This window comes from Sphaeramia orbicularis, chromosome 18, assembly GCF_902148855.1.
Source record: "Sphaeramia orbicularis chromosome 18, fSphaOr1.1, whole genome shotgun sequence".
In the NCBI taxonomy this organism is placed as follows: domain Eukaryota; kingdom Metazoa; phylum Chordata; class Actinopteri; order Kurtiformes; family Apogonidae; genus Sphaeramia; species Sphaeramia orbicularis.
In genome coordinates this window covers 5140434-5152597 of record NC_043974.1, presented here as the reverse complement: position 1 = coordinate 5152597, position 12164 = coordinate 5140434, and the positions used below count along the sequence as shown (strand labels likewise).

At 40.7% G+C, this 12164-nt stretch overlaps 1 pseudogene; it reads left to right on the top strand.

Moving 5' to 3' along the window:
- The first annotated feature begins 203 nt into the window (after window positions 1-203).
- LOC115438948 (palmitoyltransferase ZDHHC3-like) lies at window positions 204-10204 on the top strand (annotated as a pseudogene).
- The last annotated feature ends 1960 nt before the right edge of the window (window positions 10205-12164 follow it).

Below are 12164 nucleotides of genomic sequence, written 5' to 3'. Positions count from 1 at the left end.
TCTGACATGAAATATTACATCCTGTTCGTGACACAGTATTTATATGTTAACTTCTCTGCTTGGCCACAATTTTAGAAAAAGTTGAGTTTCAGAAGGCTTTACCTTTAGAGGGTGTTTCTCTTTCCGACGGTCCTTGACTGCGACATCAAGGTTTCAGTGACGTAACGCGGAAGTGTTGGACGGGGGGCGGAGCCCAGCAGAAGATGGCGTTTGTACGCTGTAGGCGAGATCCCTGCGGCGTAATTTGTCTGATTTTAACTTATTTCAGCGTGTTTTACGCGGACTACGTGGTCATCCAATATGTGCTCATCCCGCATACTCCGGCAGGTCAGTGCGGTGTGTTTTTATGGTGTACGAAGCAGGATAAGCAGACATGGCGTCAGCTGCCTCCATTCATTTGACAGGACAGCTTTAACAACAGCATCCCCAGTGCTACTTTAACCCTCATCTACAAACTCTAATATATATATATATATATTATTATAATATAATTATATTATATATATAATATAGATATATATATATATATATATGTATGTATGTATATATATATATATATATATGTATATGTGTGTGTGTGTGTGTATGTGTGTGTGTGTATATATATACATACATACATGCATACATATACATATAAGTTCAGATGTATTAAGACGCATGTTTGTATTTCGGTTTGTACCGAGGCGATGCCGTAAACGTGTTGTTTATTTGTTTACCACCTCCATCAGCTGTTTTTATCTGTTGCTTAATGTTAATATAGATGTTAAACACACCAGTGGTTTAATTATAAACCTTATTGAGAGATTTACTTTAATTCGATGGTTGTGTGTTACTATGTAAAGTCAACATTATATTATCCATTATTCATTTGTTTTTGTAGTTTGTTATTATTTATTAGCCATGCTGTCCAGAGTTGCAGCTGAGAGTCGATTGATCAATTCAACGATCGATTTGATGTTATTGTGTCTGTGAATCTACTACCATCTACCACAGCGGTGTCAAACTGGGGTCAAAATTAAGAAAGGACTCCACCACCATGGATGTTCATTTAATGGATGTTCATTTAGAGGTAAATGGTCTTTTGGGAGGTATTCTTAATAACCATTCATACAGAAATTAAATAAATTTTTTCAAACCATAATAAAGAATTCAGAAGAAATCCAAGCTCATGATTAAACAAGTGATGAGAACACATTTCAAAGAAAGACTATTGGGGGATTTACACTGACTTATTTCAAATTAAAATGCTTTTTTTCCCACTTATTCAAACATTAATATTAACAAGAAAAGCACTCGGAGAGCGCAGACCTCCGCCAAGGCAGATCAGAGGGCCCCTGTGACCCCCCCTCCACCAAAATGTAATCATTTCTTCCTTGTGCCAGTATCAACATTTCCTGAAAATTTCATTGAATATCCGTCCCTAACTTTGAGTTATCTTGCTAACAAACAAACACACATGCTAACACACAAAGCAAAGCGATCACAATACCTCCTGGTGGAGGAAATAATAACTGGAAAAGCACTCAGAGAGTGCAGAGCTCTGCCAAGGCAGATCAGTGCCCCCCCAACCCCGATCACCACCAAAATTTATTCATTTGTTCCTTGTGCTAGTATCAACATTTCCTGAAATTTTCATCCAAATCCATCCTTAACTTTTTGAGTTATCTTGCACACAGACAGACAGACAGACAGACAGATGCCGACAAAAACATAACCTCCTTGGCAGAAGTAATGAAGTCGCACAATGTTGAGATAAAACCAGTAATTTATGAGAATAAAGTCGAATATAAAAGAGTCATAATTTTATGAGAATAAGTGATAATATTTGAATAAAGGTGTAGCCTAGTTAAAAAAAAAAACAAAACTCATAATTTAACAAAAAATGTTGTACTTTTACGAAATTAAAGTCGTAACATATTGAAAAATAAACTCTCAATAGTGCGATTAAAAAGTCATCATTTAGAAATCATAAGCCTTAATCATTGTTGATGAACATATCTCATATGTTCTTTCTTTCTCATGTTTCTGAAGATACTGACCTGTTGTGAAAGGAGTTCTGAGTGTGTTCAGGGTCATGTGAGTGTGTAATGTGTGTTGTTGTTGTGTTTTCCTGTGTGTTGCAGTGTGTGGTGTACCCTTCATGGGTCAGTGTTCAACCTGATCCTGCTGCTGTTGCTGGCCTGTCACTCCAAAGCCGTCTTCTCTGACCGGGTAAGTCCTCTGTTTGTCATAACATGAGTGTGTGTGTTTGTGTTTTTAATGTGTTCGTGTTTGTTTGTGTTTTTAACGTGTGTTTGTTGCGTAGGGATGGTGCCTCTTCCTGACACAGCCATAGACTTCTCTGACCTTCGTTCTCAGTCGTCTCGGATGAATGAACGGGTGAGCACTGGCTCTTCATGCTCTTTTTTTCTTTTCTAAATCTCTCTTTCCTCATGATACAAAGTTCATTGATGCATTCATTGTCTTCATATCCCAAAAAATATGATGAGCTGCTTTTCCCTATATTTAACCTTTCTTAACTGTTTCATCACCATTTATTTTAATATTATCCTCCGTATTTTGAGTTTTTTGGTGTAAATCCTGTATTTTCTATATTAATTCATTGATCACGTAGATGTTCATTAAAGCTCAGATTAAAGTTGATGGTTCTTCTATCAGAAACAGATCAAACTGAATAAACAGTGTCTTTTTCAGTCCAATCTGTCATTAACTGAACATAAACCCAATCTGTACATCCACTGTCATTGATCCAACTCCACTGGTTTTACTGGGGAATCAATGTTGGAGAAGATGACGATGTTTCCACAGTAACTACGGCACCTCTGAACGTTCAAATATGGTCATATCTGATGACCATGAAAAGATGAAGAACTGTATTTTACACCAATTATTGACATGGATTGATAGGATTAGTGGATCAACAGGTATTAAACAGTTTAGATCAGTAGATGGTTTAGGTTAAAGGTGGACGTTTGGGTCTTTAAGGGTTAAAGGTGGATTTGGGTCTTTTAAGGGTTAAAGGTGGACGTTTGGGTCTTTAAGGGTTAAAATAAACACCAGTAGTGGCTGTTTATTTTATACAAATAAATCCATTTCTGAGATTTCAGTAACTGTGAAAAACAAACCGAACTATAATTCCCTTTGGTTGGTCATTTTTCCACTTGACTTTTTAAATTTATTGTTGTTGTTCTGTTGTTGTTGCTGCTGTTGTTGTTTTTACAGATCAAATACAACAACAGTTTCAGACTTTCAGAGCAAATGTTTAAAATGTGTGTTTTTTTAAAAGTCCCATTTTCTTCTGACCTTGATCTCAACAATAACCCAGTTTGAACCTGAAGGCTGAACATGAAGCAGGTTAATGACACAGTCTGGGCTCCAACCTGGGTTTATGTCAGAGTGAGTCTGTTATTATGGCTTTAGGAGCGACATGACACAGTTCTGTGGGCTTTGTGGGGTCGTTAATGCTGCAAGAGGAAGAAAACATACAAAAGACTAACTGGGTTGAGTCCAGACACTTTAAATTATGATCTTGTCTTTTTTAAATTCTTGCAGATGAAGCCAAAATTCCATGTTCGGAAATACTATAAACTTCGTGCCAATTGTCTTTTTGTGAGGACAGAAGTGTTTACAGGCAGGTGTTCGAGCAAAGAAAGAACATTTGTACTTCACTAACATCCACTGGTCCTTATTATTATATTACATATTTATAGAATCACTGGCTCTTATTATATATATTATATGTATTTATGGAACATCCACTGGTCCTTATTATATATATTATTACATATTTATAGAACATCCACTGGCTCTTATTATATATTATTATGTATTTATGGAACATCCACTGGTCCTTATTAATATATTATTACATTTTTTATAGAACATCCACTGGCTCTTATTATATACAGTATATTATTATGTATTTATGGAACATCCACTGGTCCTTAATCCTCTGTTCAAAGGACTCCAGCCCAGTTCTTTGGTCTGAACTGGACCTTATCATTGAGGGTCTTCCGGTCCTCTTGGACTGGACTGGACCTGCTGTCCCTGGTGTGTGTGTCTCAGCTGTGTTTGTTGCTCCTCAGGGCTGTGAAGGCTGGACAGTGTGCAGCCGCTGTGAAACCTACAGACCTCCCAGAGCGCATCACTGCCGCGTCTGCCAGAGATGCATACGGCGCATGGACCACCACTGCCCCTGGTGAGGGCTGGAGCTTCACCGTCCATCCAACTCATGTCTTCTTCTTTGTGTCCTGTTTCCGTTCATCATCAACACTTGTGTGTGTATGTTTGTGCATCGTAGGATCAATAACTGCGTCGGGGAGCTGAACCAGAAGTACTTCATCCAGTTTCTCTTCTACACAGGTGAGTTCTTAAATACGGAAAAATATAAAAATAAACTTGGACCTTAATGTTACAGACATTGTTTAAGGCTTTGATGCTGAAAAGGCTCCACACAGCAAATGATTTCAGTCATTGTTTGTGAAGAACTGAGTTCAAATCCACTAAACCGTGAAGAGGATGTGATGGATGGAGACAGATGACCGATGTGTGTGGATGAAAACTGGTCCTTCCAGCTGATCAGAGTCTGTCCATGTCAACAGAGGAGGAGTGTTTGTGACATTCATCTGCTTGGATAACTGTTCTGTTGTCACCACATCTACACCCAGGTGTCTCACACACACTGATCTACAGTTTATTAGAAAACATCTGCGTCAGACATTAAATGTGTTCAATCTGACATACTTTAATCAAATGAATGTGGAACACATGACCAAAGGGCTGTGCAGTTCATGTTTTAATCTATATGATGGCGTGTTCTTCCACATATATATATTAGTTTGTGTCCATTTATCCAATAGATGTATGAATGTTCCACTGATAGAACCTGTCCAGTCCATGTATTGTCATGTCCAGACAGTGTTTGAAGTAGATCTGACACTAATATTCCTTTGGACTTAAACCCATTCTATCATTAACCCCAGACTGTATCTGTGAAACTACAACCAACCAGCATTTAGGACTGGATTAGTCTGGATCAGGGACTCAGATTTGGAAAAGTTGAGCTCCTTTTATTCAGGAACCATTCATAGACCAGATGAATGTTTCACATTAAGTGTTTGACATATGAAGCCTACATAGTTGTGTTTGCATGAAATAAACAGCTTTTTTTTTTTACTTAGTTTTTATTAGATTTTCTTTTTCATCTGTACAATGTATATATTTAAATACAGTTCAATAAGTTTACTTTGCTTTTTCTCAGCTGTTTGTGTATTTTTACAAACCTCCATAGGTGTAGATATAGGATGGAAATGAAAGGAAATAAGAACAATCATAGCAAACAAGAAAAGCACTCAGAGAGTGCAGACGTCTACCAAGACAGATCTACCCCCGCCCCCCCACCCCCGTGTTGTTTGTTTGTTTGTTAGCAAGATAACTCAAAAAGTTATGGACGGATTTTCATGAAATTTTCAGGAATTGTTGATACTGGCACAAGGAAGAAATGAATACATTTTGGTGGTGATCGGGGGTGGGTGGGCCCACTGATCGGCCCTGGCGGAGGTCTGCACTCTCCGAGTGCTTTTCTAGAAAAGACAGTGCAGACCTCCGCCAGGGCCGATCAGTGGGGCACCCCCACCCCCCGATCACCACCAAAATTTAATAATTTCTTCGTTGTGCCAGTATCAACATTTCCTAAAAATTTCATGAAAATCCATCCATAACTTATTGAGTTATCTTGCTAACAAACAAAAAAACACGCACGCACACACACAAAGCAAAGCGATCACAATACCTCCTGGCGGAGGTAATAAATCGATCATGTCCGCTTTAGAATATAAGGTCAGCGGTTTAAATCCTAGTCTGAAGCCGGATGACAGCATTTGGCTAAACAACAGGAGGTTTGGCATCACTGATAAATATTATTATAGCAGAGGTTCCATCTGTTAATAACCATGTCTTTCTGAAGCTTCAGTGAGAATGACATCTGCTCCATTTGACAAATATGCCAAACTTTCTGAATCCATGTAATCCATGTGGGAGGTTCTTGGTTCATCCATCTGATGGTTCTAGACTTTAAAGCACCAGTGAATCCTATATTTATCTGCCCTTCTATCCAGATCTTGGGGTATTCCTCCGAGTATCACCACTGTGAGGTTCATTTCATAAACCTCCTTCAGGACGTTGAAAACCTCCGTCCAAAACACACAGAAACGGCAAATCTGAGTCAACTGTAGAAAAGTCACCAAAAGGAAAATGAAAGCAAATTCTGTGCAGTTCCTCAAACTGAAGTAAATCATGTATGTTGCATGGTTACACCAGCAGGGGGAGCTGTAGGCGGCAGTCCTCCTGGCTGCAAACAGAGTACAGGTGTTTTTTTTCCACCTAGTTTTCCACAGATGAACATCGGTCCATGTCCTCAACAGTCCACACCACCTGTTCTACCATTAGACCTTTTCACACATTAGTTCCAGGTGATCTTGGAGAAGTTCAACTGTTTGCTTTGACAGAATTTGTCCCATTAAGGCGTTTTCTGTTTTCTTTCAAATTTTCAAATGCCAAATCTTTCCATCAAATTTGGGACTTTTTTTTTTTTTGGTCAATTTTGCTAATTCCATGACTAGTAAGTAAAATAATAAACTGTGCATTAAATCCATGTATGGAACATATAGACTGTGTGTTCTCATTTATTAGATGTAACTACTTCACAAGGTGTGTTCATGGTCATTTCAAATTTTTGTACTACAAAATGTTTATTTAAAACTTCCTTAAATTTAGATGCACATCAAGGAAATAGTGAAACATATTTTTCGAATCAAACGAATGTGAGTGATCAGCTGTTTGCGATGTCCACCAAGAAATTCCATTAAAGTGTGAAAACATGGCTGGAAGTACAACAATTATGGTTTAGATTAGACTGATGAAGAGATCAAATTATTAACTGGTCTCATACTTTGGAAAAAACAACCATTTTAGAAAGAAAACAACAGAGTGATCTACTCTGACTGGGAGATTCATCCTCATCAATTTATTGGTTAACATCATACAGCAGCAGCCCAGTTAATTTACTCAAAACCAATTTAACGTTATCCTCATATCATAATGACCGAAGTCATACCCAAATGGACCAACAGTCTGTGGACCCATTGAATCCAGATGTTTCTTTTCTAACGGGTCTGGGATCCAAAACAATAATGAGTAATGTCAGAATATAGTTTTATATTAAGGGATAAATGTCAGTGCATTGGTTAGTTTGATTTAAATTGTTATCTTTGTTTCTAAAATAATTCACAGATGGTTTGGACTGAATTTATATCAACATTGATTTTTTGTTTTTATCCATGACTATAATTTTAAATGTTCTACCTCTAAATTTCGAAAATATTTGTCATGCTCTTTCGTGATCACCTAAAAACCACCCTAAACCCACCCAAAACAACTCAAACATCACCTAAAAACCACCCAAAAATGGGGGGGGTGGTGGTGGGGCTAAAGACCTGTGATCTGCATGTTCTTGTCTGTGGGTTCTCCAAACTTCGCTTATGCACTCATCGTACTAACCAAAGGGTGAAAGTGGATGTACTGATTGGACCGTGGTTCTGACCCAGGCATGGCCAGTCTGTACTCCCTGGTGCTGGTGGTGTCGGCCTGGGTGTGGCGGATAAGAAACGAGAGAGAAGGAGATGTGGACAAGGAAGGAGAGGACACGCCCAGTAAAACCTGATAGTGTGAGTGGATGAGTGAGGGCCACGCCCACATGCATGTCCGGTGCATGTGTTTCCTGTTTAACCTCTGCTGTTCTCTGTCAGTGCTCACTACATCATCCTCCTGGTGGAGTCGGTGCTGTTTGGCGTCTTCGTCATGGTCATCTTCTACGATCAGGTAAAACACTCACACATTTGGATCAGATCTTTGTTTTTTCTCTCAGATTCGTGCTGGTACTTTAGTCCTGGTTTCCTCTTCTTTTTGGGGTGTGTTTCATGTCCTCTAACCATGACTCTTCTCTGTTTCCTGTTCAGAAGTTAGCACTCATTAATGGGAAGCAGTCAACTCAACTTTATGTATAACACACTTTAAAAACAGCACAGTGGGCCAAAGGGCTGTATGCAGACATATAAACAAATAAAACAGAAAAGAACGAATAAAAACAATAAAAGTAACTATACAGCAAAACAGTAAAAGCCAAACCTTCACACTGAGTTAAAGATAAAGAGAAAAAACATATTTTAAAAGAGGATTTTAAAAATAGACTTAGGCCCAATCTCAATTTACCCATTGGCCCCTCCCCCTTACATCTACTCCTTTCCCCTCCCCCTTTAACCCTAGTTCTAAGGGGTAGTAGTGTAAACATTCCTCTCTGAAATGGTCCAACCCTTTCAGACCTATTCCGTCATCATCAGTCATCGATGTCACTATAAACAGATGTTCTAACTTTGTTTGGGACGGAATTTTCCATGTCGTGAGCAGCTGGAACCGTCTCTGTTCCATAGGCTTTGGACATCTGTTTACGACTATCAACCACAAACTGCAGAAATGCAAACTATAACAAATTGAAACAATATTAAACGGACGATCAAATGGTTCAGTTGTTTCTGAAGTAGATCTGTCCATCTGTGTGTTTCTTTGGTCACTGCTGCTTTTTTATTGCTGTGTTTACCTCCATCTGACTGATGATTGGAACTGAATTATAGGAAATTTCTCCCAGAAAACCCTGAAAAATCTACATTTGGAGGGTCAAACACCCCCCCCCACTCCTTAGCCCCTCCTCTTCGACTTATCGAGAATCGGGACCCCTATCCCTTCACGTGAACGCACAAAATGGAGGGGGAGGGCTAAGGGGGAGGGCCCAAGGGGTGAAATGGGATTGGTTCTTGGGGTTGGCCTGTCTGATGTGCAAAGGTCCCCAGTTTGGGCTTAGAAGGTTTTTCTTTTTAGATTTGTAATACAACTTTTAGAAACTATAAATGTCAGTGTCGTCAATAGTGTAATATGAAGTTCCATACACAAGCGCTTCTAGAACTAAAACTGACAATAAATATACATTTTCCACAAAAACGTAAACTTTTCAATTGGCTACCTTTGAACATGATGGGTTAACAACCTAGGCAACCCGAACCCCAGCCCTAACCCGAACCCTAGCACTGCGCTGCTGAACATAAAAATCACACCCATCCCATATGGATTAAACATGTGACTAAATATTTGGTGTCAAACTAAAACAGGGGTTTGTATAATTCTTATTATGGTCTTTCAGTGGCAAGACATTTACAGCCCCAACTCCAACAGACTGTTAGGACACACTATGAAATACAAGTAAACAGAGAATGCAGTGATTTTCAAACTAATAAACCCAGAGTGTATATAAACATCAAATACATAAATGGTACGGACGAAAAATAAGGTCATCATGAAATGGATGTATTTAATGTACCTGTGTTCTCCGTCAGCTGGTCTCCATCATCACAGATGAGACTCCCATAGAGCAGATGAGGAACAGGCTGATGATGAAGGACCAAGGCTCCTCCTCCTCCTCCTCCTCCTCCTCGTTAACCCCTCCCTCCTCTCAGATGTCCTACCACCCCTCACACACCCGCAAACCAAAGCTGGCTCTGCTGAGGGAGGTGTTTGGAAGAGGTGTGTTTGGCTTTATTTACATCTGCAGTTAATAGAATAGAATAGAATAGAACATTATTGTCTTTATTGTCACATACTCTAGTCAGTGCTTCACTATAAATAAAATCTGATATGTCAGAAGTTAAGAATGGAGGGAATAAAAAATTACAAAAACTAAAACAAGATAAGGAAACAGATTTAAAATTGAATAAACAGTCAAAGTAGAGTTGAACTACAGATCTGAAACTGTTCCAGTGGGTTTCCCTCCCCCAGGCTCGGTCCTCTGCTGGCTTCTCCCTCTCTCAGTCCTCCTACAGTGGGCGGCGTCTCCTACTCTGCTCTGCCGACTATGACGTATGACCTTCGACCTGTGACGGCCATCTGACGGGACCACTAACAGACGGCAGGAAAGGCTTTACACGTGTGTGCGTGTGTTCGAATGAACTTCTGCCTAACTACGTTGTGTCTTATCTTTGGACATGAGATGAAGGCGGAGCATAAGACTGAGGCGGAACAGAGACGTGACCATGTGAAAAACTGGAATGAATGAAGGGATGAAGAACCCACTGTGTGTCAGAGTTTACTCCCCCAGGACCCAGTTACATCCCAGGACCCTGTTTACCCCCCTAGGACCCTGTTTACCCCCAGGATCCTGTTTACCCCCAGGATCCTGTTTACCCCCTCAGAACCCTGTTTACCTCCCAGGACCCTGTTACCCCCCTAGGACCCTGTTTACCCCCTCAGAACCCTGTTTACCTCCCCAGGACCCTGTTTCCCCCCTAGGACCCTGTTTACCCCCTCAGAACCCTGTTTACCTCCCCAGGACCCTGTTTACCCCCCTAGGACCCTGTTTACCCCTCAGAACCCTGTTTACCCCCTCAGAACCCTGTTTACCTCCCCAGGACCCTGTTTACCCCCCTAGGACCCTGTTTACCCCCCAGGACCCTGTTTACCCCTCAGAACCCTGTTTACCCCCCGGACCCAGTTTACCTCCCAAGATGCAGTTTACCACCCCCCACCCCCACCAGGACCAGGTTTACCCCCAGGACCCAGGCTACCCCCTGGACCCAGGTTTACCCCCAGGATCCAGTTTATCCCACTGGACCCAGGCTACCCTCTGGACTCAGTTTATCCCTCTGGACCCAGGTTACCCCCTGGACCCAGGTTACCCCCTTGACCCAGTTTACCCCCCAGGACCCAGTTTACCCCCAGGCCCCAGGTTACCCCCTGGACCCAGTTTACCCCCAGGTCCCAGGTTACCTCCCAGGACCCAGTTTACCCCCCAGGACCAAAGCGAGGTCACCTCCCATCCCAGACTCAGACTCAGTTTCTGTCAGTCTGGTGTTATCCACACAGGGTTTTTTTTTTAATTTATGTTTGTGGGTTTTTTCTTATTTATTTTTGTGTGATTGTTTTTATTTATTTCGGTGTGATTTTCGGTGTATTTTGTTGGTGTTGTTCCACTTGTATTTGATCCAGGCAGACAAACAGACAGGTGGAGTGGAGCTAAGGCCTTGCTGCTCAGGGTTTTGGAGCTAAGCTGGGTCACTCATTGGAGGTTTTTTCCAAACGGACTTGGAGCCTTTGTTTTCTGGAGGATCTCCATGTTGGGTCCACTTTAAACTTCTGCATCTCAGAGACAAACATGTGACTTTTACTGACATCAGGTTTTTGTTCCACCCATGTGGACTCATCTTGTTCAACTCTAAACCCAAATATGTGTTTTTGTGCGTGGACAGAAAAGGCTCAGCTTTGAATCAGGCTTGTTACTGAACATTTGGACTTTTTGACAGATTCGGTACTGTACCATATTAGTTCAAACAGAACCCCTTGGCTTTAATGGACCTGGACTACAGCAGGTCCTGGATCTGAAGTAAGCCTGTGTTCAGCGCAGGCCTTTTTTAATGTCCTTTATTTGGATCAAGTATCTGGTTAAGGTCATCCAAACTTCCATTCAGCTCTTATTGTAAATACAGCAAACCACAGTTTTCTTGTGTGGCTGAAACGGATCAGAACATTTTCTCCCAGTGTCTGTTGAGGTGAGTTCTGCTGAAATACTTATGAAGGATGAGGTTATATCTTAAAGCAGGAGACATTTTAGTGTTGGACAGTGTCACAAACTTCGATCTTAACGTCATATGATCTGCTTTTCAGAGTAAGTACATTGGGTACAGAAAGTCTTCAAACTTCCTTAAATGTTCCACTCTTTGTTTTATTGCAGCCATCTGATAAAATCATTTCAGTTAATTTTTGTCCTCATTAATGTTCACACATTCAGCCCATTTAGACAAAAAAAAAAAAGAACTGTAGACATTTATGCAGATTTACTCAAACAGACAAACGTAAATATGGACCCAAACCTTTACCAGAGTGGTCTGGACCTCAGACTGGTACAAGGTTCACCTTCCACCAAGACCATGACCCTCAGCACACAGTTCACAGAACCAAGGAGTGGACTGGACCAACTGGGGGACTGTTGTTGGCAGACAGACCTGAACATGGTTGTCCATCAACGTCCACCATCCTACCTGTCCTGAACATGGTTGTCCATCAAC